Source organism: Mastigoproctus giganteus, chromosome 10 (genome assembly GCF_048544385.1).
Source record: "Mastigoproctus giganteus isolate SK-2022 chromosome 10, ASM4854438v1, whole genome shotgun sequence".
Taxonomy (NCBI): domain Eukaryota; kingdom Metazoa; phylum Arthropoda; class Arachnida; order Uropygi; family Thelyphonidae; genus Mastigoproctus; species Mastigoproctus giganteus.
In genome coordinates this window covers 94,676,132-94,702,052 of record NC_143584.1, presented here as the reverse complement: position 1 = coordinate 94,702,052, position 25,921 = coordinate 94,676,132, and the positions used below count along the sequence as shown (strand labels likewise).

At 37.1% G+C, this 25,921-nt stretch overlaps 1 protein-coding gene across 1 annotated transcript in view; it reads right to left on the bottom strand.

Moving 5' to 3' along the window:
• Positions 1-25,921, bottom strand: part of LOC150079165 (guanylate cyclase 32E-like) — a 333,869-nt gene that overhangs the window by 203,924 nt on the left and 104,024 nt on the right. The gene's annotated exons all lie outside the window — the stretch shown is intronic.

Sequence of the window (25,921 nt, the reverse complement as noted above, 5' to 3'; positions counted from 1 at the left end):
TAAAGCGAAATCAATTTTATTAAGAAAAACGTTTGCTACATGTGCTTAACAGTATTTGGGCTAATGCCAATGGAAGGATTTTTGTTGAATGCTTAAATTTGATTAATTTTAGAGAGCGCCACTCGAAATTGCACGTTAGGAATAACTCTGCACACGAAATTAAAGCGCTGCAATGTAACACACAGTTTCAGTAAGTTTACATTCGCTAGAAATGTAATTTTGGAATTTAAAAGTTGATTACGTAATAAACAGAACAACCTGAATGTAAACAGGGGCTATATTTTTTATTCCGTGACTTGTTTGTCAACGATTTTCCTTGACAAGTAGAAAGTCTAGGTTAGAATTTTGTCCTAGACCGAAAACACTTTTGTTTTGATTTTTCAATTGAGACACTTGCTCGCAGCCAGAAGTAATAGCTGTTTCCCAAGCTATTGCTTCACATGGAGAAACTCCAGTTTTTCATCTTGTAAGACAGGCAACACTAACCCCAGGGACAAACACGAGCAATTTATATACATGAGGCGCTGCCATTGCTAAGTTTTTAAACAATTCAATTCCTTTATTCATTTTGGCAGTTTAATCTTATAATCCCCATTGTCCACTTCTCAACATATCCATTTGTTTTCTGATCGTTTTTTTAATTTTAACTCCAACTTCCTCTTTTGCAAAACAACCCATTCTACGAAAGGACATGGAGTGCCCCACCTCTGAAACAAAATATGCAAACGTTTTGGCGTCTAAAGGTTATCACTGGTTAGCCAGGAATTAGTTTCAAACATAGGACCAATTGAGCACAGAGGATGGTTTGAGAGGTGGAGGGTGAGATTGTTAATGTCATGTGGGGAAAAATATCTTTGCGTGCTGATCAGCAATTAATAATTCCAAAGTGTTGTTAATTGACTACATGCTGAATAAATGGAAGCCCGAAGACGCTACCAAGCAGGCCTAAAATAGACTGCGAGGTACAGCCAACGTTTCTTTAGACGGCGAGTTATCTCATCTGCACATTACATCCTCAGAAAGTCTGTGCATGTAATATCTGTTTCCTACCAAATCTTGGTATCACATCTACGTTGTCAGCAGGGAGAAGATTGGGTGCATGTTGTCTTACACTGCCCTTATTATTGTGACTTTAAAAATTTCCTATTGGAAAAGTTCTGCAGTTCTTGCCTGAATGTAAAAGTTTTGATTGAAACCGTTTCCAATTTCAACCACTTTCAACAGTTTTCTGTTGACGTTTTTAACAGAAGGCAGTTACGGACAACTTTCATGACGAGTTCCAACAACGCATCATTATGAATGGATGCTTTCTTGTCGCATGCTACTTACCTTTCAGGATTATCCTTAGTAGTACTAAAATTCTCGAAGCCTTCAATGACTTATTTCTTTCTTTTTTTTTCTCTCTATTTTGGGCAACTAGGGATCTGCTAGCACTTACCGATTTAGCACTGCCTTCGGTGGGTGCGGATCTGCCCTTTCTTTTGGGCAATTCAGTTAATACAGGCCCACATCCTCGTGCTGAGGATGGGTACCTCTTTGCTGCTGCTGCTGCCTGGTTAAGGTGGTACATACAAACCACATTGTGATTTACTCTTGGCCAAGCTACACCATTCTGTAAGCAATACGGTGATAACTGGCGGAGTTGAACTCTATTTCAGAGTTCAATTCACTCTGAGCGGGTAGTCTGTATTGCTGAAACTTTGTACACGCTGGATATGGTTGGGGTACAGTTATTGGCTATGTAAAATTCGCCACACACTGCCATGACTCAGTACACACTCTTGCAGAGTAACCCTCCTTGTCGAAATTCCTTGATTTTGTTGTTATTCTTTCTAACACCCTTTCTTCAACATCAGTTATGCTTTTGGGCCTACCTGCTCGTACTCCATGTGCGAAGCGCCCATGTTCTTGGCGTTGATGTATCCTGATGAATGTGCGCCTGTTGGTACAAACATGCAGCCTCGAGTGCACTGCCGTTGGCTTTACCATACATGAAATGCATGTCCGCATACTTTTCGTTGCTGTAACCTCTTTACATGTTGACTATCCTTTGACAAGTATTAGTATGGTAGAAGTCACTGTCAGTTCACCTTGTCAGTGGTGGATCCCAACTGGAAATGTGCAATATGTCGAAAACGATTCACTTAAGGACCCATGTTTACTAGGCTTTTTTTGCGTATTGTAGTCTGACAGTTGATTTTTAAATTATTGACCATCACTTTTGAAACACCCTGTATATAAGATCAGCTTGGGATTTATTATACCCACTGTCACCTTTGGCCTGATTGTCCACATGGCTGAATATGTTTTAGATCTGGTGTTGACAAAGTGGCACCCTAAAAGTGGGATGGCAGTGGGTAGTCTCTTAGAATTTTCTGGTTGGAGAGTCAGAATTATGCATAGCGGAAAGAAATTCTGTGCATCTAAACTCATTTGTCTGTCCTCATTTCTCAGGTGTTGCTGGCTTTCTGTCTATGAGGGTTCATTAGGCTCAACCATTTGGTTGAGGTGCTGGAGATTAGTCTGTCCCTTTCATGCAAAAGGTGGTTAAATTCAGATAGTTGAAGAGGTTTGTCATCATGCTTGGTTTTATTTTATTCACTCAGAGTAGGCTTCATACCTTACCTTAGATCTTCAGTTTGCGGTATTAGACGCTTTTTTATGAAAGGCCTGGAAAACATATGATGTGGATATGTTCCCCACAGGATATTCCAAAGCTGTTAGTTTGAGTTAGGCATAAAATTTTCCGTTCAAGTTTGCTTTTAGTACCGTATTTTAGCCATCACAAGATTTTAGAAAATAATTCAGTTCTTCCATACAAGATGTCATTTGTTTAAACTCAGCTGACATCTGATCTTTCTTCGCTAATTTTAAGAGAGTTAAAATAACATTCTGGCAACGTGGCAGATCTGTGCTCAGAATTCTGAGGTAAATGCTGCCGGATTAGTTGAGCACAACGGATTTATGAGTACGTCTGTAATAGTATTTACTAATTCTCTAAAGCGTTGTGGGCTTTGGAGATTTTGTAATAAGATCAAGGCTTTTATCTGCTGCGATCGGATTATCAGGTTGACAGGTAACGACACCTCATGGGTAGCACAGTTATTATAATCGCTGTCCTACACTGAGTGGAACTGTCTGACTTTTTATCCTCTCAGTGACGCGAGGAGTTTTTATTCTCAATGTTCGGTCTCAAACGTGTTATGTGGTTTTTGCCTCCCAGAAACACAGGTTTTTCGTTCAGCAATGATCAAGCCGACTGAAGAATTCACGCAATTAACACAATGCTACATTGTAAGTTGATGTTTTAGGTCAGTGGTGTCCAACCTGCGGGCCGTATCCGGCACTAAAACAGCATTTTAAAGAGTCGCGCCACTGCGTGTACAGGCATGCAAGCGTCGAGCTTGACTGTATCAAATTTGTACATGTTGTCCAGTGTAGTCGTACATACGCTAAATACAGTTATGTACGTATCAATCTTTTCATATTATGAAATTCTTCCCTTTTGATATAACTTGTTCATTGTATTGAATTTAAAAATAATCATCCTTAAAATCCCGAAAGAGTTAAGTCGATTTGGAGTGTTGGGTTTTTAATCAAAGGTGGATTGGAGACTATTTCTTTATTGAGTAAGACGAAAATACAGTGTATTTAGCGTGTAAGGAGAGTGTGTGTCAGTTTTTAAAGAATTTTAAAACGACGATATGAGTCCAAGCATAACTGTTATGATCAATATAAAGGTGCTGCAAAAAGAAAAGTGTTCAAAGTTGTAAAACGAATTAAGAAAACAACAAAACACGTATCATCAAGAAATCTATCTGCTGTAAGTGCAGTTATCAAGTTGCACATTTGATCGCTTTTGAAAGTAAACCATTCAGTGATGGTGAATTTGTTAAAAGTTGTGTAAGAAATTTGTCCGCAGAAAGGAACAATAATACAAGACACAAGTTTGTCTCGACACGCAATTATGCGAAGAGTAGAAGATATTGGAAAGAATTTGTTCGAACAGCTTTTGAAAAACATAAAACAAATGAAATATTTTTGTGTAGCACTGGATAACAGCCCAACACCTTATCTTCATATGTGGAATTAATGATAATTTTGTATCAGTTGAAGATTTAGCTGATCTGCGATGTATCACGGAACAGCTGCAGGTGAAAATCTTTTGGAAAATTTTTGCCAATCTATTGAAAAGTTAGGATTAAATATTAAAAACCTGGTAAGAGTCACAGCTGACTGTGCAAAAAATATGATTGGTAAAAACATTGGGCTTATGGGTAGAATAACCAAGAAAATGATGGATATCACAGCTGAAACTCCAATTGGAAGTCACTCCATTGTGCATCAAGAAGCTCTTCATGGGAAAGTATTGGATCTCCAAGACGTTATGAATGTGATTATTTCAACTGTAAATTTTACAAGATCAGATGGCCTTAATCATCGTATGTTCAGAAATTGAAGCCGAACATACGATGAATACGAAGATGTAATTTTACATTGTGCAGTGAGATGACTTAGTCGTGGCAAAGTGTTGCATCGTTTCTTTAAACTGCGTCATGAAATTAATATTTTTATGACAGAAAAAGGGAAACCAATAAAACGACTAGCAAATACGGAGTGGCTGTTTGATCTTGCAATTCTTAGAGACATTTCTAGTTATTTAAACGCTCTTAATTTAAAACCTCAAGGGAAAAGAAAATTTTTCTCTGATTTGTAAGGTGATATCAAATCATTTCAGAATAAGTTATTATTTAAATCCCAAATCGGGCAAAACAATTCAGTTCATTTTCAATGTTATACCGAGCTAAAAGAAAAACGCATATTTCGAAAGAATCGTTTCTTCTCGTTATTACAATTACTTTTTTGACGAGTTTGAAAGTCGATTTGCTGATATAAGATCCCATGAAAAAGACAAGGTTATGTCTTGTTTGAGAATCCATTTACTTCTTTGGCTGAAAACTACGACCCCAGCTTGCAACTTGAAAGTATTGGTCTTCAAGACAAAACATGGTTCAAAAAGGCTGCTAAAATAAACTACTTGAATTCTACAAGGCTCTTCCATCTGAAGATTTTCTGCTAATAAAAGAAAATGCCACGAAAATGGCTACTTTTTTCGGATCAACGTATGTTTGTGAGCAAGTTTTTTCACGCATGAAATCAAATAAATATTTAAAAAGAAACAATAACAGATGAGCATCTTCATTCCGTATTGTGAAATGGAGTCCCAAATTTTCAACCAAATTTTGAACAATTATCTAAATATATCCAACCTCAATCATCTCATTAAATGTTAATTTTTGTTCAGTAAATGTTATTGTGTATTGTAATATTTTTCAATACACAATAACAAAATAAAATTTTCCAAATTTTCAGGTTATGGCAAATGCAACACAAATTTTTCTCAAATTACTTTGAATGTGGCCCCTGTACGGGAGAAGGTTGGACACCACCGTTCTAGGTAATTCTGTTTGTCCAACATTGTGACACTTTTGGTTTTGTAGAAGAGACTCTTACGCTTTCCAAATTGCCAACAACGCTTCACCTTACACAATATGGATTGTTACAATATATACGGACACTCCCATGTGATCATGTACTGTAAAGAGATTAATATCGGAACATTGCAGCGGCCATCATAGAACTCATGCCTGAACTCAGTTGAATATCTTTATTCAATTGGAATGTTTAAAGAAGGAGTGGGGCCCAATATCACCAAATTTCTATTAGAAATGAATCGAAAGGCTTTCTCCGTGTATTGAAACAATCGTTACCTCCAATATTAAAATCAATTAAATTATCTTTATTGTTTCTAAGCAAGGTACAGGCAGTACCAGTAACTGTGTTACCCATTATGATGCCATTGCCAGTTGTATTACATTTTAGTTATGATAAATATGATTGATGATGCATAAGGAGTAAAACAAAAATAGATGGGACAATTTGCTATTAATTTCTTTGGATGTATGGGTGTGCCCCAGGACTTTTGGTGGGGATAGTGTGTACACTAGCATGTATTCTTTTCACATTTCCATATTAATTACAACTTATGTGAATCAAAGTGTTAGAGGCATAACTCAAAACGTTGTTTATCATTTGTGCAGGTTATTGTGGCCAGCACAGTGGTTACGATTACTGGCCTTTCGGTCCTGGCTTGATTGGACCGGAAAGGGTGGGAGAAATCTTCATTGGTGATTTAACGACAAGAGTTAGTCGACCTTTGTATGGGTTCCATGATTTTCACTCCATGAAATGGAGTTTTTCATCCAATTAAAGAAACCAACCAACCCTAGAATATATAGGTAGTTTACAAACAGCGTATATTGATTCCTTATAGTTTCTCGTTGTCATTGCACAAATGGTAAACAACGTAACCTAAACTGTGCATTTCATCTTTTTAATCCTGTGACCCTGGCACCGAGTCTAAAACAACCGTTATTTGTGAATGTTTTGAAATCAACTCTCTGTTACGTATATTGTAATAGCTTTAAGCAACTTACGAAACGTTGGATTTATTATCCAACGTTTCATATTGTTCAAATGCATTTTTAAATAAGTATTGCGTTTTCAGTAAATGTGTAAAACATCTATCTTCGTGACCATCCACCCCCACTCGACTGACAAAGCGACTTCCACTATTGATTTTCACGATATTTGCTAATTCGATTTTTTAGAAAGATTTTGTTGAGCCATCTGAAATTTCATTAAATTCGGACAAATAGAAAGCTAGACTTTTGCATAAATTTCTCCGGTCCTCTACGTATAAATGAAGTATGGTTTGGATGTTTGGGCATTACTCAATAATGAAAAGTCGAATTTATTTCAGATTAACAGCCACCTTGTTTCGAGATGACCGACTGCAAATGTACTGCCCTCCCTGCCAGGGAGGGCAGTACATTTAGAACCCCTTAGAATACCTAATATATAGTGCATATTTGGTTTTGATTGGGCTATGAATAGAATGAAACAGAAGCAACAACTCTTCAGTTGAATCCCCTCAGGAAATCCTACAATTCAACGACATGTATTTAATATCCGATTTGAATGTGAGCATAGAAGATTTATCCCGTTAATTCGCTGTATTAGATCAGCACCTAATAAAATAAAAATATGAATTTAACGTATGAAGAAAATTTGTCTTAAATTTTTTACTCATCAGTAAAAATGCAAAGAGACTAATCATAGAATTTATGTGAGCATGGAGTAATCTTAGTGAATGATCCCGAGCCACCAATTGTTTTTCTACTTAATATAGTGTCTACTGTTCCTGCAGAAAGGGGATTATTACTTTGTTAATCGATTAATGCCACACTTAAGTTTGACAATCCTACGATGGTAGTTTATCACAATGAGACCATCTCCCTTATGTGGAGTGTTTTTTTTTTTCTTATTCTTGTCGTCGGCGTTCTCCTCACAAGGCAAGGTCTGATGTGGCGAGCGTTTATTAAAAACTCCCCCGTGAAATTATTCTTAGGATGAGTCTTTTGAAACTAATGTTTTCTTTGAAAAGTGAATGGTTTAATTCTGTGAGAACTCAATTCTACCCTTTTAGAATAAGATGTTAATTTCTTTTTCACACTTATTTTTGCCTGCAGTCTTTATTCAGAGCGTATACTTTTAATAATGTCTGTATTTTTTTTCTTTGCAGAGACCGAGTGGTAGGTCGTGAGTATTTTAATTTTGTGTGCAGCGGACCCTGAGATCCGTGTCGTCATCGCGAGAGATTTTTTAATGAATTGCCGCGAGGCAGGTAAGCCACCGAATAAATTTTAAATCATTTTGTCGAACAAATTGAGATTTCACAAAATTAGAAACTCCAATTTCTTAATTAGATTTTAGAATTTTTACACATTTGAGATTAATTAAAATTAAGCGTAATTGAGTCAACCGACGGTTGTTTTATAGAAAAAAAAATGGGGACAAACGAATAATTTTTCATAATTCAGTATTTCAGTGAATATTCATGTTTTTTTTTTTTATATTATATAGTAAATCAGTTATATTAACCGGAGCAATTATTGAGGATAATTGAACGGCTATTTTGAACCATTTAATGTGAAGATTTATTAAACCTTGCAATAATGTTAGTAGCAGCATGATTCTCTGTTGTTTAGTGATACTAGATCGTATAAATTGACGTCACTGATATCGTCTTACAGCAGATCTTTTCGGAGCCTCAGGAAGCGAGGCAATGTTGAAATAACCTTCTAATGGATACGTTATGGGCCCTACATCTCTAAATAAAATGTTCGAACGCAAATGAGTGCGTATTACATGTACTAGGGTAGACGGTGTGCCAAAGAGAAATTATTGAGGATTTTAGCTCCACTTTCCGTATTACCTGTAAGTATGCCTTACAGGAAGTGCGTACTTGCTAGCAAAATTTATAATTTTAGAAACTTTATTTGTTAGTGGTTTAACAGTAATTTTATGTGAACCGCATTCTGTTGTGTAAAAAAAAAATTGGACATAAAAAGGCATCGTACGCGCGTTTTAGGAACGGTTTTTTAAATTGACTCTTCTTGAATACTCTAATTATTCTTTCAGAGTAGTCTGCATAAAAAGGCGTTATGATGGTGCTCGATATTGCAATGTCTTTGAACCAGAGATCCACTGACAGGTCTTCTCTAGTCCAAAGAATTCTTTAAACCATGCTGGCATTAAATAGAAATCCAAACTATAGTTAATGTGAAAAATCGCGCTTAATTCACCTATAACATGTGGTATGTGCGTGTATGTAAACAGTCCAAAATATTATTTGGACACCCTCTGTTTTCATAGTTCATTGGATCTTCCCACACACGTTAGTTGCGTCGTCATGGCAAGTACTGGCGAGCTGACTGATTTCGAGAGGGTTGTTGTCGGGGGTGTCACAATGCTGGCTTGCAGATTCGTGCAACTGTTGAACAGCCTACACCGTCTAAAATGTTATTGTGAAATGAGGGGTAACCACCAGTAATTCAATACCAGAAAGATTCGAGCCACATGATCAGAAGGTGCTTGAAAGGGTTGCGCGAAAGTCACGTTAGATATTCCCGCGGAACACCAAGCAGGACTTTAAGACGTCAACAGAGTTGGGATCTGTACGGATTCTGAAAGAGGTGGGTTAAAGTCGTCCATTATGAAACAGCCCTACTTAATAGTCTATTCACTATGCTTAAGGAATTTTTTTTTCATACACGCAAGAGATATTTAGCCTGTAATGTACTTCCATTATCATTTTCCCTTTACTGCCGTTATTTCACACCACACTTACTCAACCCCCGAGCAAGTGTGGTGTGAAACCTTGATCTGACTCTGGGAACATCCTTGGCACCGTCAGGCAGTTTTTGAAGGGAAGCATCATCATCGCCGTCCCTCCCTATCTCTCCTAAACACGATATTCACCGAAATGAAATTCTTCATCTTGTATCTCTGAGTAGTACCATGTCTGAGAGCTCAACTATACTAGCATTAGTCGATAAAAGCTCAAATTCGTTAAATTTGTTTGTAGTACTCCTGGCATTATTGTATAGAAAAGTTAAGCTTTGTACTTTATTGCTTTCGACGACCCTGATACACCTCTTTTAGAGAAAAATTACTCGACTCCAACATCTTTTGAAAAACGTGAAAAAATATATGGGAGGTCAGAATTTTTCTCATTCTGTATGTACTTCGATGGAATTATCAAAAACAGTATTTTCTGAGTACTAACTGACACCGAGAAACCGAAGTCTGTAGGGCGCCATCGGTGGTTTCCCACAAATGCGTGGTCAATACTTTTGTGAAGTACGAGAATTCTGTGAATGCCAAGAGTGTATGCAGTACGTTCTTTATGTATAGAACAACTTATTGTGTTGTTCTGTTGTTTTTCTGACTACTTGGTCGCAGGGCCCTAGTGTGATTCTGCGTTGCTCGCCACCACTACAGGAAGGTGAGCCAGGCAGTCCATCGTTCTCTGGCTCGTCTCCGCCAGGGTCACCTGAGCTTTCGAATGGAGACCAAGAAAAAATAAAATAAATTATTTCAAAGAGAACACGAGGTACAGGGCGAAAAGGTAGATTGGGGGAAGAGGGCGCTGGCCTCAAAGAGAAAAGTCAGGGAAAGACAAGGGATCGCTATTTGAGGCTAAAATGACAGTAATATCCCAGTATCAATTGCTGATACTGCAGCGCAGTATCAGCAATTGTTCCTATCCCCCCCCCCCCGCAGAAGGAGTTTGTAAGAAGAGGTAATCCCACACTGTGGAATAGTGCTTGCAGTAAATCCTACCCCGCATGGGGCCCGCAAGACCCATCTATTATTAACTGATGTGGGCGTCCCAATGTTTTTCCATGTAATATTTACTGGTTTTAAGGCTCTTTCAGGTCTTACGCGCCAAATATCGTTGGTAATGATCGTTTCCAATGATATGGGTATTGTGGGATTTCCAATGATCGTTAAAATGATATAACAACAAAATGTTAACTAAAAAATCGTTGGACCTTTGACAGCCTTAGATAACGGTAATGTAGAATTATGAAGTAGAACTTATTCCAAGTTACGCAACTTTCTTTGTTTTTGTCATCTACCCTAGCGGGGTTGAGGTTACCCGGCTAACTTTTGGTATATGCTTTTCCCCTAAATGTCCATTCTATAGAGAAATTCTCCCAACAGTTGAGGTAGTTACCATAGTAACAGTAACGTACTTTAAAGTCCGAGCTGTTCTTAACTGATTTAAGTAAACTTGATCATTAAGCGACCTCCCCATTCCCAAAACAAACACCTTCGTTGACAGCTACCTAAAAAAACACGCACACTTCTGAAACGAATGTCTCCTAATGCAAGGCACGCGCTTCGGAGCGCGTGCCCTGCATTAGGGGACATTCGTTTCAGAAGCGTCACGGTAGAGAAGCAAACGAGTGCTTAGCACGAAACTTCCTTTGAGGATCATTAAAGTAAGACGTATAATAGAGGGGTGACTTCGCAGCATTAACTTGTTATTGCCTCTTTGTTCTTGTTATTTGGAACCTGTCAACTTGGTCTGCTCCCTCTGAAGAGCTTATTAACTTATTAGCGAGACGCAATTAAATTGGGACCCTTCAACTTTGTTAGTGAGCAACCTCAGATAAAAAGCTTCGTTGTTAATGGTATTCTAGTAAAAGGCACGCGAAAATGTGGATTTAAAATTTATTGAAAGGGTTGCATGAGTACTCTGACTCATGCAGCCCTTTCCCGTTGCCGAATAAATCGACGACAGTGAAAAATGCCAATAAAACGATCGTAACCAAAGTGATATCCGCCTGGGTCTTGCAATTTGATCTTTAAACTCGATTTCGGGATAGCCGATTTCCGGAATCTGCAAGACTGCGAGTGCTGTAGACGTCCAAAAGCTTCCAACTTGGGAACTGTCGATAAAGTTCTCACACTAATTGCCTCTGATCGTCGAATGACCCTTGGAGTGTGGTGTAAGGGCAACTTCAGCGAAACAGTTAGCCCAATGTTGACAGAAAATTTGGGCCAACGGAGGAGGATGTGCGACTAGATTCGTTTCGCACTGTTTGACTGGTGAACAAAAGCTGCTTGGATTCGACGCGTGCGACGAAGCCATTAAAGCTATTGACGATGAACTCTTCTTGATCTGTTCGATTGAAGCAAACGAGGGTCGTGGGGCATCGAAGAAAGCAAAAAGAAAACAGACGCCCTTTTGACACAAATTTCGTTTAAGGAAAAACAAAGCGTTTATCACTTTCTTTGCTAGAAAAGGAATTATTTACAATAAATTAGTTACACTAAGTCTGAATAAGGAGTACTGGCTGCAAGTTTGGGTTTGTTTAAATCAGTTCACTGAGCAAAGTCTCCGCCAAGGAATGTCTGACGTCTCTGTACGTTTCGTATCCAGCATGTCCATGCGGATATTGCGAAATACAGTGTACTGAATAGGCTTACCAATGCTGCAAATAATTTTGGAACAAAATTTTCTGATACTCCACAGACGGTTCTAAAAATATTAATGAAATAGTTAAGTTACTCAGTATGAGGCCCTGTTTAGTTGGACTTATGTGCTGTAAATGGATCTTTTGTTGCGCATTAACTTCTAAATAAAAAACTTACAGGAGGATGGTTGTTGAGCACTATTTCCTTCCCCTCCCGCATAAATTATATTAACTGGACAAGCCCGTAATAATCACAAATTGCCCATTTGTGAGTAACATCGTTTTAAATCCGCATAACGGATTGATTTAAAACAGCTTTATCATATTATTTAAAAATTGTTAATCAATCAGTTGTCTTTGTTGTAAATAACGTGTTCTCTCTGAATGCATCGGGAGAGCGTTTCACATTTTTAAACTTTACTTATCTCTTCTCTATTCAGTCTGCTGTATCCATTTTTCGATGTCAAATCAATTTGGGTCTTAATAAATAATCTCACAATATTGAGAGATGCAAAGTTTTTCGCCTAGCCGAAGTCATAAAAACGGATTGCAACAGGCCTTTGTAACGTTTGTCTCCATAACATTGCTGTTTTATGACAGCTCATCTAGTCTTGATGGTTGAAATGAGAATGAGCAGCTTCGAACACCTTGTTGAATTTCAGGCGGTTGGGGAGAGGGACTAATCTCTACTCTGCCACCACTGACGTCTGCTGTAACACCAGTGTCACGTAAGATAAAGCAACGATTAGCCACTCGATATGCCGAATGTTCGTTTCCTTCGCAGCAATTGGGTTCACCTGAGAGCCCGCTAAGGTTACCAAATTCACGGCCTCTTTTGAAATCCGCTCATCTGTATATAGTTCTTCAGGAGAGACATGATTCGCCATATTATGTCGCTAATATTCTGAGGATCTACCTGGTTCTTCTTGTTTCACCAAAAAGTTGTTGGTTCAAAATAGCAAACACATTGAAGCGTCTGAGATTTACCCATAATCCTTCATGGTATAGTGTCATTGCTGTCGGCATTTATGCGTGGTTAGTACTTTAACACTAAATGTAATGACTATGTTATCAATTATTCATTTTTTCTTAAAAATAAGTGCACGTAGATTCGAACGACTGTCATATTCTCAGGGATCAAATGAATAGTGATTGAGGTTGCTGAATATTTAGTATTGCTTTGGCACGTTACCTACACTACTGTGGTTTCAGATGATTTTACTGTCCGTATATTTGTTTGTATTATTATTATAAGCCATATGCTGCACCAGCCAAAAAAAAAATTTTCCGAGTTACCCTGAGAGAGAGAGAGAGAGTGGAATCGCCAAGAAAGAGGATGATGATGGTATCCAGCTCAGGACTCTAGGTTTGCCAAGCCCATACTCACCAGATGTGAGCCCTATACTGTACTTGAGGAATTAAATGAGAACAAGTGTCTCATTGCATCATTAGGACTCAGTTTGTAAAACGAATGGTTGCCAATTTTCTTGGAACATTGTTCTAAAAATCAAATAATCGGAACATTATTCCGGTTATTTGATTTTTATGAACAACACGTGACCTTTAATCAGTTGGATATAACACATGCAGAGTAGTCATTTTACTTTAGCCGAAAGTATGCTGGATTCTGTGATCGACTTGTCTCTGGTATTTGGTATCCAAGTGGATCGCACAGTGCTGTAGACGTCGGTTATAAACTTTGACAATAAGGCTCCAGTTTAACGTTCAGTTGTTGGTTCCTTTTTTTTTTTTTAATCAATTAATTTCCTTTCCAGTGACACGACTTCTCTCATTTATATCACACGTCATTCAACTTTTCTGTCAAAAGAATGAAGTAAAAGTTTGAATAAAAAAAACGGGGGAAAACCTACGTTGGAACTTGATGTCGTATATCCGACTTAATGGAAACACACATGATTCTCTTATCCATCATACTACTGGTTCAGTTGTTATCTTATCTTCATTTACAATGTCAGTTAGTCATTTACACCAACGTATCAATTACTTATTTTCCTTCTTAAAAATTTAATCATTAAATTTTGTTTAATATCATTAACTCAATTCCTGGTTTTCCAATGATGTGGCTTATTTTTGTAGATGCAAAAGTCGAAGCCAATATCGTGAACAAACATATTTAAGAACGGTTTTGATAACGTATAATACATTTCCAAAATGAAGAGGAGAATGGATGAACGCATGCAGGATACGCGAAATGATAGCATCTAAATTCACAGACTTGCAGTGACACTGATACCTTAACTGTTTACATCACTCTACAGACCAGCGATATTGTATTACTGGAATGAAAGCAGCGTACAGTATGGGGTAACCAAAATCCATATTAATCACAGAGAAGACAGTCTGTACATTTTGTCGATGGGCCCTCGTTGTTGAAAAAGGAAGTCTTTGTGGAAACTTGGCGTTAGCAGATATTGCGTGTATGGCTTCACATAGCTCATGTTGATGCATTGTGTGTACCAATGAAAAATAAACTTCGACTAAGTCTATTCCTTTTTCTCGAAAAATATGCCCAGTTGTAAAAAGCAAAGTTCCTTCGTGCATATTCAATCTTCTTGACAACTTTATCTTTTGATGCCAAGCATGAGATATGGTTCCAGTGTTAGTACCGGCTTTGTTCTCCGAGTTAATTCAACCATAAAAATAACAGGAATGAATGGCGCGCGGGTGCATAAGTACACGTGCCTTGAGTGACCGGGGTTCAAGCCCGTGACTATTGAATACGGTGCTGTTTCTTGTATTCTATCTATCTTGTGAACTCCTCTGACCGTTTGGTCGTCCCGGAGTATAAACAGAAAATTTATTTTATTTGTATTTAAGTTCTTAAACCTTTTGGGTCTTAATAAATATTCAATGGTTTGGATGTACCATAATTAGGGTTTTTTTTTATTAATCGTACCATTTTATTCATCTAAAGAACATAAAATGTTGTTTAGAAATTACTTGAACTACGTGTGACAATGTTTGGAAATTTCAATGCATCCATCAGTAATGTGTCGCATCCGGAGTGTGAAGTTACAAAAGTCGTGATCCAACCTTTCCTTTGACATAAAAAAATTTCATCTTAAATCGCTTTCTTCAGCGCAGGAATGATTTGCAGATTCTTCTGAAACGTTCTCTTTGAGATAACCCAAATATAAAAATCGCATGGGTTTAATAAGGTGACACTGGAGGTCACGCCAGTCCTTTACCATATATTTGAGGGGTAGCCGTTAGAAACCACGGTGTTATCAAAAATTTCATCCAGGAACTCCAGGATAACCCCTGCAGCATTGCTATTCCAGTATTGCGAATCAAATCTGCAAACTAATGATGTTGTTGGTACGAAAAATTTGAATATTGAGGAACTGCAAATATAAGAAATAGTATGATGAATAAAAAAAAAAATAGAAAGATAGAACTAAGCTTGCCGTGACCGGTGGATTTTAGTTTGCTTGAAAACTGCATGGAGTTCAAGGTCGAAAAACGTTTCAAGAAAGAAAGAAAGAGCAGATGTTCGATGAAGGGTATCATATATACATTCGTAAATTTCTCTGAATAATTTTTAATATTTTATCTTAAGGCGAGTGAATGCCCACACTTTTGGTGACCTTGATTCGTTTTCTTTAGTTTTTAAGTAAGACTAAATGCAACTGGGCATAAAATTTTTAAGAGTTATAATTACTTATATAATATAGGTGTAAAAACACCATAGACAACTCCTAAGGGAAAAACTACAATATTAGTGTAAAAGGCATTTCAACTGTATCTCATATTGTGCCTATCCTTCACAACGAGTTACCATGTATTGCACTGCCTCGAATAAGTAACGCTTCACTAATAGAGAAGGCTATTGTTAATTCTCAATGGGCACCACCACTCAGACGGCACCGTTTTGAAATATGGTATGGGATAAAGTTCTCGTTATCCTCATACTATCCCTATTAGACTTAGAAAAGAGATAAAGATGTAGGAAGGTAATAGTAGGAGAGGTAGAGGAAGGAAATGCCGTAGAAGGAAGAAAGGGACAGTTGCTCCTTCGACTCGCACTCAAAGCTCATATATTCCTCGAATAGGCAACGCTTCCCCAGTAGAGAAGATTGTTGTTACCTATTCGAGGAAACTCAGTGGCCATCAGGGCCCCCAGACGGCACAGTTTCAAGGCTTGTTGGCCCTTCATCGGTGGGTGGGCAGGCACCCTGGTATTGCAAAAATGACAACTCAGTTGTGAAGATAATTTCACAATATGAGAGATGCAAAAAAGGTGTATTTAAGTAATTTATTAATTTATTTTAAGTACTTATTAATTTTCTTTAATGAGGTGTTCTTCACGAGTAGCACATTATTGTTCGTAATTTTAAAATTAAGAAAGTAGTCGAGGAAGTCATTCAGTGACCACTGTCGTCGCGATGTGTAACTTTCGGTAATTGGCCTGTTATCATCGCGTGGTACAAGATCTGATGTGTAAGGCGGATGCTACAGAGCTGTTATTCCACGTTTAGTGAGCCACTGCTTACATAAATATGATTGTGTAATTGCATTGTTATGCAGCAAAATATTTGAGTCCATCCACCTCCCATTGAATCTCTTGGACGACAAGCATTTACTTATTTTATACGCATATTTCTATCCCACAAGATACGCAGGGCCTTAAAACTCAGGTGAGAAACTTGAGGGAATAAAGAATATGCCTCGTGATATGAATTTATATTGAAGATATTTGTTCATGAATTGATGGAGAATCGAAATTGGAGTTTATGAAAACGTAAAAGAAAAGGGATCCATGGAGCTATAGTCTGTGACAGAGAGGGACGACTGAAATGCTGGAAAAGCAATGCATTGTTCAGCCAGCGAGAGAGAGAATGATTTCTAAAGCATAAGAATTTTATTTGAATTGCTGGAATCTTTGAGAAAGATATCACAAAAGTTAAAAACTAAAAGTAGATGCCGATTGTAGAGGAAGGGCTAAATTTTTCACTTTTGAAAGCTGAGGAGAAATCCTTAATTAAATCGAGACATTTTGAAGTCTGAGATATGAAGAAATCGATCTGAGAGGAGAGTTGATCGTCATATTGAAATAGGATATCTAAGTATTTGAGAGTGTCGGTAACTCTTCAGTCACGCAATTATAAGTGAATGATGCCTTTGTGCATTATCCATTTCCATCAACATTCTGAACCTTCCTTTATGCTATAGAATATACATTTTACAGAATTCCCACCTGGCTTGCTGTAACGAGATAGCAACGTCAGATGGAGACTCCTTTGCCGGCACACAATTTGCCATTACTACTTTTAGCAGTCATCGATATCTTGCCGTTACTGTGGAAACCAAAATTTACCTCTTCGATATAAGGGCATTGACGTGTTTTATCACTCTCTTGAAGATTTATTATGATATGGGGTATTTTTAGAAACATTTTGAATGTAACAGTAAGACAAAGTATACGATGCTCTTACATTAATTTTCTTTAACTCAATGGCTTCTTTCCATTTATTGAAGGGCGATGCATAGTGGTGATTTTTATATTAAAATGAAACTTTATACTCATTTATTTATTATGATATCGCTTACAAGACTGTCTTGTAGTTAATGACCATAGTACAAATAGCAGCATAATTCTATAAAGTACCATATCACATATGGTACTTTACAGATTACGCGAATCGAGAACATTTTTATATATTCGATTATACAGTTAGTTAAGCAATACACGCATATTTTAATATGATTTTATCAAGTAAATATTTTAGTGAAATCTGGTACTCGGAGCTACATATTTGATTGTGTCAGAATAATAACAATCTTTATACACGTGGAATATGCCAACTTCTTCTCAGAAAGCCCTTATTAAATCAGTACGAAGAATACCGAATACTCTACAGAATCAGTATGAATCGGCTTGCAGAGCGCAAACTGTACACACATAAAATAAACAAAACTAACACAGTATACGTCATATTTTCTGAAACAGAGAATAATCAAGCTGTACTCTGATTTTTGGGCCTGAGAGTCATTTCATTATGGCGCGCCATTTTATACAGAGAAGATTAAAAGAAAGATGCACAGTTTTTTAAAGAAGATCTTGTTAACGATTTAAGAAATTACTCCGAGGGCAAAGCATGTATCACGTTTTCAGATATACTTTTTGCGTTCTCTGGCGGATCCTGGAGAATTCCTTGTTAGAATATAGTGAAGACAAAAATGTGTGTGGTTTTCTGTAAACTGCGCGCAGTCGTTTGTTTGCAACATGAAGGTATATTATATCCTTTCACCCACCCCCTGAAATGGGCTAACCGAGGGTCATTAAAAATTCCTTCAATGGACGATGGGAATCGTCGACGAAGAAATTTAATCCTGTGTTCCATTCCTGTGGTAATGGTTTTTGCCTTTATAACTCATTTTGGGAGGCTTCGGTTTGAATTCCATTAGACTGGAGAAATTCTTAAAAGCCACTTCAGTTAGAAGTGTAGTTAGCTGATCTCAGAGGAGGAAGGATAATCCCTCTTTCCCTTGAGTTATTCTGGATTTTGTGCCTTCACGACATGCAAATCAGTCAATCCGATAATGACATACAGTACCATATAAACTGCGCTCTATGGCCAGAATAGTCGATGCGGAAAATCAACCAAACAACTACCATCTTAAAACAGTTTTTCAGAGGCACTGTGCATTGAGAATATTTCACAGCAAAACAATAATTGAAATGTAGTATTTGCTTGTAAATATTAAAATCGTATAAAATTAAATTCATTCAGAATAATTTAAGAATTCAGTATTTGCATAATTTACACGAAAATATTAGGTTAGTTGCAATTTTACATTTTTTATCCCAATTTCACAGAATTGGTACTAACCCGATTATTCATAATTATCATGAATGCTCATTTTATTTTTCAATCTCAGGAGGCACTTCCACCCTCTTAAATTGATATATCTGATGGTGTTGGCTAGCTCACACCAGATACTACTGTAATTGTGTGAAAAGGCTTAACATTGCGCAAGTTTTCTCTGGAAGGCTTATTCTGGGTTTTTTCTACCTCGGGGAGCATATTTTAGAGGTATTTATTAGATATATTTTTTATCTAAAGCTTATTCCAACGTGAAAGCACAGAGTTTCGAATTTTTTTATTTCTCCCCCACACGAGGAAGCAGTTGACCGTGAGTGTTGCCTCAATATCAGAGATTGTTGTTCCTTCCATTCCAATCATCCGTGCACATCTCGAAGGACAGTTAAAATACGCTTTATTGCTTTTTAGTGGCAAAGGTTATTGATTGCAATTTATTTGTCCGTGTAAATCGAAACGATCCAAAGACTGACTGGAAAGTGTCTGTAGTTTCTGATACCACTCATGATTTACGAGTCCACTTCCGACGCTTTGTTTTCCGAATAACTGAACCGCACAGGCACTTTGGTGCCTTTATCGCTAGCAATAAGAAACAACGGACAGGGACCCGGGAATTTTGCAATATGTGAGTGCTCTTGTCTTACGCAAGAATCCACCAGGCATTAAACGTTGGATTAATTCTCCTTTTATGAGATGATGGAAACTAAGTGTGCCTGAAAGGATCTTCTATAAAAATTATAAACTACAAGCCTCTGCCTTTTATTACCATAATATTTTAATCCTTTAGATGTTTCATTACAAACTCTTGAGCAACATTAATGACTCCGTAGAGTATAATACTGTCCGGGAATTGTGGAGAAGCGCTAAGTTGCTTCGATTAGAGAAGATTAAAGGATCTCTTTTCTGCTCTCATCATTGATATTTTAAAGGTTCGTGAATAGATAAGCTTAAATTTCTACTCTTTATTCCTTATCCATGATTATGTTGGAATTTTTATGAGTAACTAAACAATCCATTTTTAGCTTGACATCAGTTTCGAATTACCTGCCCCGCGGTTTAAAAATGAAGAAATTTTCCGCTTTGGAAATAAAAAGTAGTCTTAAAACACACACTTTTTTCCTGTTATGTTTTTGAAAATAACTTGGTTGTCAGCGAACGGCACTTCTTGGAGTTAAGATTTCTGCTCAAGTTGCCCATGGTTTGCTTGTAATACTTTATTTTTAATAATCCTTTAGGAATCCTATTTTATATTATGAATGATCTTTATTATACGCTAACAGGGTACAAAATGCCATGAGGCCAGTGGACTACAGTAAAGGGATTTTACCTGCTGGAAGAAATATTAGAGATAATATTGGTAGCTAATAAAACGAAGTCGAATGAGAAATTGTTAAAATAAAGCTTGTGAAGCATTGTGAGGCAAAAATATTTAATGCAGTTTTCAAGGTGGAACTGAATGCTGGTGGGAGAAGATTGTTTTAATTACTTCGTACATTATCCAGATTCTTAGTTAAACACTGAGCCACGTACCAAACACTCCTCAGTTCAATACATCAGATTTCATTGAAAACGTAATATAAGTATGCTGTCATATGATATGATATCATGACATGAAGTCATTATTCAATGAAAGTGGACGTGCCTTTATAACTGCCGATTAATGCAGATGATATCAAAGCAAGATTTTAACTGGATTTATGGAGTCGAATACTATTACAAGGTCATGCTGGGATGATCAAAATTCGTGCAACCCAAATATTAGTAATTCAAATTTATCGATGTTTTACTATCAGATTATGCAGTCAAGCATTTGTAATAACCATAACGATAAAATAATTATAAAAAAATGTTGAAAATATCCACCTTCTTGGATACATGCACAAACTCTTTTCACCATATTTGATGAATCCTTTTATACTTTTCCTTTCAACAAGCCGACAAATAATAATCTGGTGACCTTAAATCTGGGAGAGAGGACCTAGGGGTGGCCTGAAACACGTTCAAACTGGGAATATTTATGTTTGCTAAAAAATAAGTTCTTCTAACTTACCAACCCAACGGCTGTTCTGCATGTGGAAGTGTTCAATGTTACTACTGGTGTGACTAACAAAATTAGAGAAATTAGCTCTTTCATTTTGGGCTGCCCGAATTTCAAATCACTGTATTAATTTTCTAAACGTAATGCGATGAATAAAACGCATATTTTATTTAGAAGAGGAAACCACATACTTACCAAGGCTTGCTATGAAGATTCAACGTGTGTATTTCAGTAAGCTGACGCGTTTACAATTCTACAAAGAACGTTATGAAATCGATGTGATTAATTAACCCGAGGAATCTAATAAAACGGATAATCGAAGAGAGCTAGATCTTCAGCGTGAATGTGTAATATTCAGTTTGTACTCTAGGCGTTAGAGGAAGAAATGACTCAGATTTCCAGAGGGCATCGTTTATCAAGAAAACCATCAATGAAAGTGATACACTTGCGAAAAAATTGCTAAAAATAAGCATTTCGCTTTGAATGTGATCTGATGTGTTTCTGGGTATTGGTAGGACGCTAAGCTAACCCTGATGGTGGAAGGAGTTGGGAGTCACTTTGCGAGCTATTCAGAGTGTTTTTTTTTTTTTTTTAGCCAACACAACGTGCATATCTGCTTCCTACTTTTACATTCATTTGGTACCATATGAACCGAATCGCGATAGCCAAAGTAGTCCATGTTCCAGGGGAACCAAGTACCAACTGGAGTTTGGGCATGTCTCTGAGGTGCTGGAGAATTTCAATTTTCGAGGTTTGTACCTATGATCACTTTAAATATGTTTTGTTATCGGATGTTCTTCATTCTGGCTGACGTGCAGTTCTTTCTTAATTGCGAGAAAGAAAGAGGCTGTGCAGGGTAGTTATAAAGTCCTTTCCCACATTTAATAATTAACCCAAAAATTTTATGTGTAATATGTAGAAACTTTTTTTTTCGTATTTTAATCGGTATATGCGGGATTTTTTTAAAAAAAAGTTCAAACTTTTATCATCAGGAAGGTGGTCAAATTTCCTGGCTCCAGTGCAACCTTGTCAGTACTGAGCAAAATCATGACGACTTTTGATAGTCATTGAGTACCAATTAATGCAGATGTTTAATTTTATAGGGAAACAGATGGAAAGGAACATTGTATAGGTGTTGGAACCTTTAGGGCTTTACATACTGTGTTCCTAGTGAATACCAGCAGCACAAGACTGCCATAGCCCGAGTGGTCAATTGAGAAAGTAAAAGTACATGTGCTTTGAGTGATTGGTGGGGGGGGTTCAAACCGTGATCCACTAAATACGGTGCTGTTTCTTGTATTCGCTCTATCTTGTGAATTCCTCTGATCGTGTGGTCGTCTTGGATTATAAACAGAAAATTTATTATTTTTACAGGATGTGTGGTGAGCACCGGATAATCTCAATGAATTACTTACCCCCGGTGTTAGAAATTTTACCACCACGTGAGTCATATTTCTAACTTGATTACACTGGAAAGAAAACGTTTATGATATGACCAAAGTTTTCACGTAATTCATTTTTAAAAGCGGGAAAGGACTTTATGAGCACCGCATTTCTTTTCGATCCATCCCTAATTTAATCTTTTTCATCGCGTATTGACAACGGATTAAAAGCAGATGTTGAAACTACATCTTAGTTATTCTTGAAACTTTGTTCCAGCAACTATTTTGTCGATCAGCAACTGCTTCAGTTCGTTACCTCAATGAATGCACAATAAATTACTGCAACGAAGCAGAATTGTAATTGGTATTCCCATAACCCCTATCGTGTGGGTTATTAATATTTACCACAAGCTGTTCGGTGAGTGCATCTGCTACTGCAAATGAAATATCATCTGCATCTGGATCGGCTTATTACAATTAATACGCAATATTTAATTGTAATAAGCAACTGCTTTAATGGCCCGATTGGAAATACAAGGAATTTCACCAGTTTGTTAAAATCTTCATAAAATAACCCAGAAATTTTCTCCTTTACTTCGATTGGTGGAAATTAAATTGACTCTGCGACACGCAAGAGTTGAGGTAGGAAAATAACGGGTAAGCAAACTTTAAAAAATAACCAGAAATCGATATATGTATTTAAATCCAAATATGTGGATATTTATTATAATTCGGTTTTAATCCCAAGTAAAAGTAGAAGATTCAGTAAAATAGTGATATCACTTCAGGATCATTTTTCCTTTATCTAAACCTGGCTATAGCAGTTAAGTTTGTAGGTCAGACAAGAGATATGATTCTGTAAAATAGATATTACGAAGGGAGAATTTTTGTATGACATTCATGGATATTTGGTGTTATGAAAATGTTTCTGCACAGTTAACTGCGCGGTCAGTGGAAACGTGCAGCGGTGTGGAATAATGTGCTGAGTTTTATGAACCAGGGCTGCTGCCTCTGACGCTATTCGGCGCTTATAAATGTACTCCAGACGTTACAAATTGACATTAACCACCTGCCATATGTAAACAAAGACCAAGGCTGATTGCTAATAATAGGAAAATCTGCATCTGCTGTAGCCAAGTTCTGTCGAGTTATGGTTGAAACACGTGCAGATAAAAGGCACTGCTTACATCAGGGGTGGCCAACATCCGAGAAAAGGGTGCAGCACAATTAAAATTCTTCGTGTGGATGAGACCTGCACTTACAAATCAGACAAGAAGTTCCTTATTGTCAGTATCACTTCCCTGGTATTGATGGAGGAGTGAAGGTAAAAGCAAGTGCATATTTACAAGTTGCCATTTTTAATTTCACATTTAAGCATATTTCTGTAATAAGAGAATATTGAATAAATCAAAAAAGCGTGAGAAGACTCGTAATAAAATTAAAGGCCGGTGGTGGTCACTGCAGCAGTACGTACGTTTGATTTGACCGTAGTTCGATTCCATACGAATGCGATTAATGGTGATATTCTTATCAAATAACAAGTTGTAAACCTCTCTGGCCTATGTGGGCGTGTCGGAGTATAAACAGAACATTTTATACCTACTATAGGCGCAAGGAAATAAACTCTGAGTGTTAATTTTAATGATTTTAAGAATAATACTTCTTTTTCACTCTATGGATGTACTGAGCAGGTGAGCTCGATGCTTACGCATAGTAGAGCGTTGTTCTTAAAATCATAATTAATTCATTCATTCTCAGTTATATTTTTCACTCCACACTGGAACTCTAAGTTCCGAAAATTAAATACCTTGGAATAAAGTTGGTGGATGTTGATGAATTTATTTCATCATAATATGTCAGGATAATGGACTTACTATTTACAAATAAATAAATAATAAAATAACTACTTCTAACACACACATTAACCGCAAATTTCTCTTTAATATGAGACTAAAGCCAGGGCTCAGGATGGACTGGAGCTCACAGAGCGCAGTATCAATTCGTCTTACGCATCGGTGACGATGTCATCTACATACAGTACTTTATAAGAAAAATGGACTATATTACTGACGAGCGTTCCGTACCTTAAATTTTCCATTTCGACCCCATGAGCTATTATTATTCGCAATCTCACTTCTGAACATATCATTGTGCGTTTGGATATGAACCTGACAGCACTCATTCATCCGTTTTAAAGTAATTTTCCCATAATAGTGTTTGTTCAGGACTTTGCCAGTTTGGTTTGTACGTTACTCACTCGAAATATGTTCTGTAGGGCATACGCCGGCTGAAATTAAACGCTTTGCAAGCAGAGAGATGCACTCGGTAGCAAACATAGTTTGCTCGATGTTACGTACAGAATGAGACCATGCACTTGTAAAGAAACGTATCAGAACCAATTTACTTTTAGTGATGACTTAAAATTAATCGAAGCGCCTATAATTTTGAATTACCCGATGACAACAACTAGATGTTTCTTAGTAGTATGAAAAGTGAATGGAAGAACAGACGCTATATTGGGAACTATGATATTACAACACAAAATTAAAAATTTTCGGACTGTGTATAAACGTTTTGGAAAGTTCGATTTGAAACGGATCACATTCTTTTCTCTGTGGTTTTACTAAATTCGAAAATTAAGTTAAATTCTAAACTCAAACTCAGTTTTGTTCTCTGATTGCAGTTTTCATCGGACGTGATTCGGCCATCCATATCCACGATGTTATTTCGTGTGCATCAAGATTGTCAGGACCCACGAATTGCGCATAATTTGGCCAATTTTAAGTAAGCCAAATATTAATTTTTCATTCTGGAGCCATTGATTCACAAAATAATCACAGCATTCAATGATTTTCTTGCCTTCTAGAAAGTTCTCCATAACTCAACGTCCATTTCAGTGTTCTTTCATATAAGCTAATGCTGCGCATCCGGATATGCGATCGAATGACTTCATCGTTCAATTACTGTTCTGTGAAGCCTTACCGTTCAACTCGTTTCTGATACACTGATTGAAATAAGATGCAGCCTGAAATCCGAAATTCTTGAAACCATTGCACCAGAGCCTTCAAAGCTGCAGCTTCAAATCGAGTTTTTCTGTGGCTGTGTTCAGTGACTGCAAATGACCTTCAAAAAAACTGAACAACCGTTCGTTATAGCTTTCTGACATGTCAGGAAGCAAGGCGCAGACAACTGGAACGACATCGATTATTTTTTTCCTTCTGCCTTGTGTATCAATTTTCCATTCGCGTTATGTAGCATTCCTAAATGTAAAGAATGCTCTAAGAATTCTAAGTACTTTTCTTGCTGTCTGCTTATTATATAGTCCTGTGCCACATCACTGTACTTTGTGTTTAAATTTTGATTGTCAATATCCCTCTGGCATTTGTTATGCGATTCAATACTGTAATATCTGTTGACTACACGAATTGCTAGTAATCATAATTCATTTCCGAATCCAGAACTCAATCCAGTTTTGAATTATAGATATTGAATTGCAGGGTTGTGATTAAAGTTTCTTGTGTGACCATTGCCTTCTATGCCCATTGTGCTCAAGAATACACCTTGAGCACAATCTGCTGTTTTTATTTTATTTTATTTTATTTTTACATTTTCAACATGACCGAACTGTCACGTTTATTCTGCGTTGCTCCTCTCTTTAATACCATTTCATGTATCCGCTCGAATTCGAGACAGCCAATATCCTTATCGCTTTTGCTACTCAGCAGCGGCCACCACATTGCTTCCAGTTCTGTATTTTGATTCATG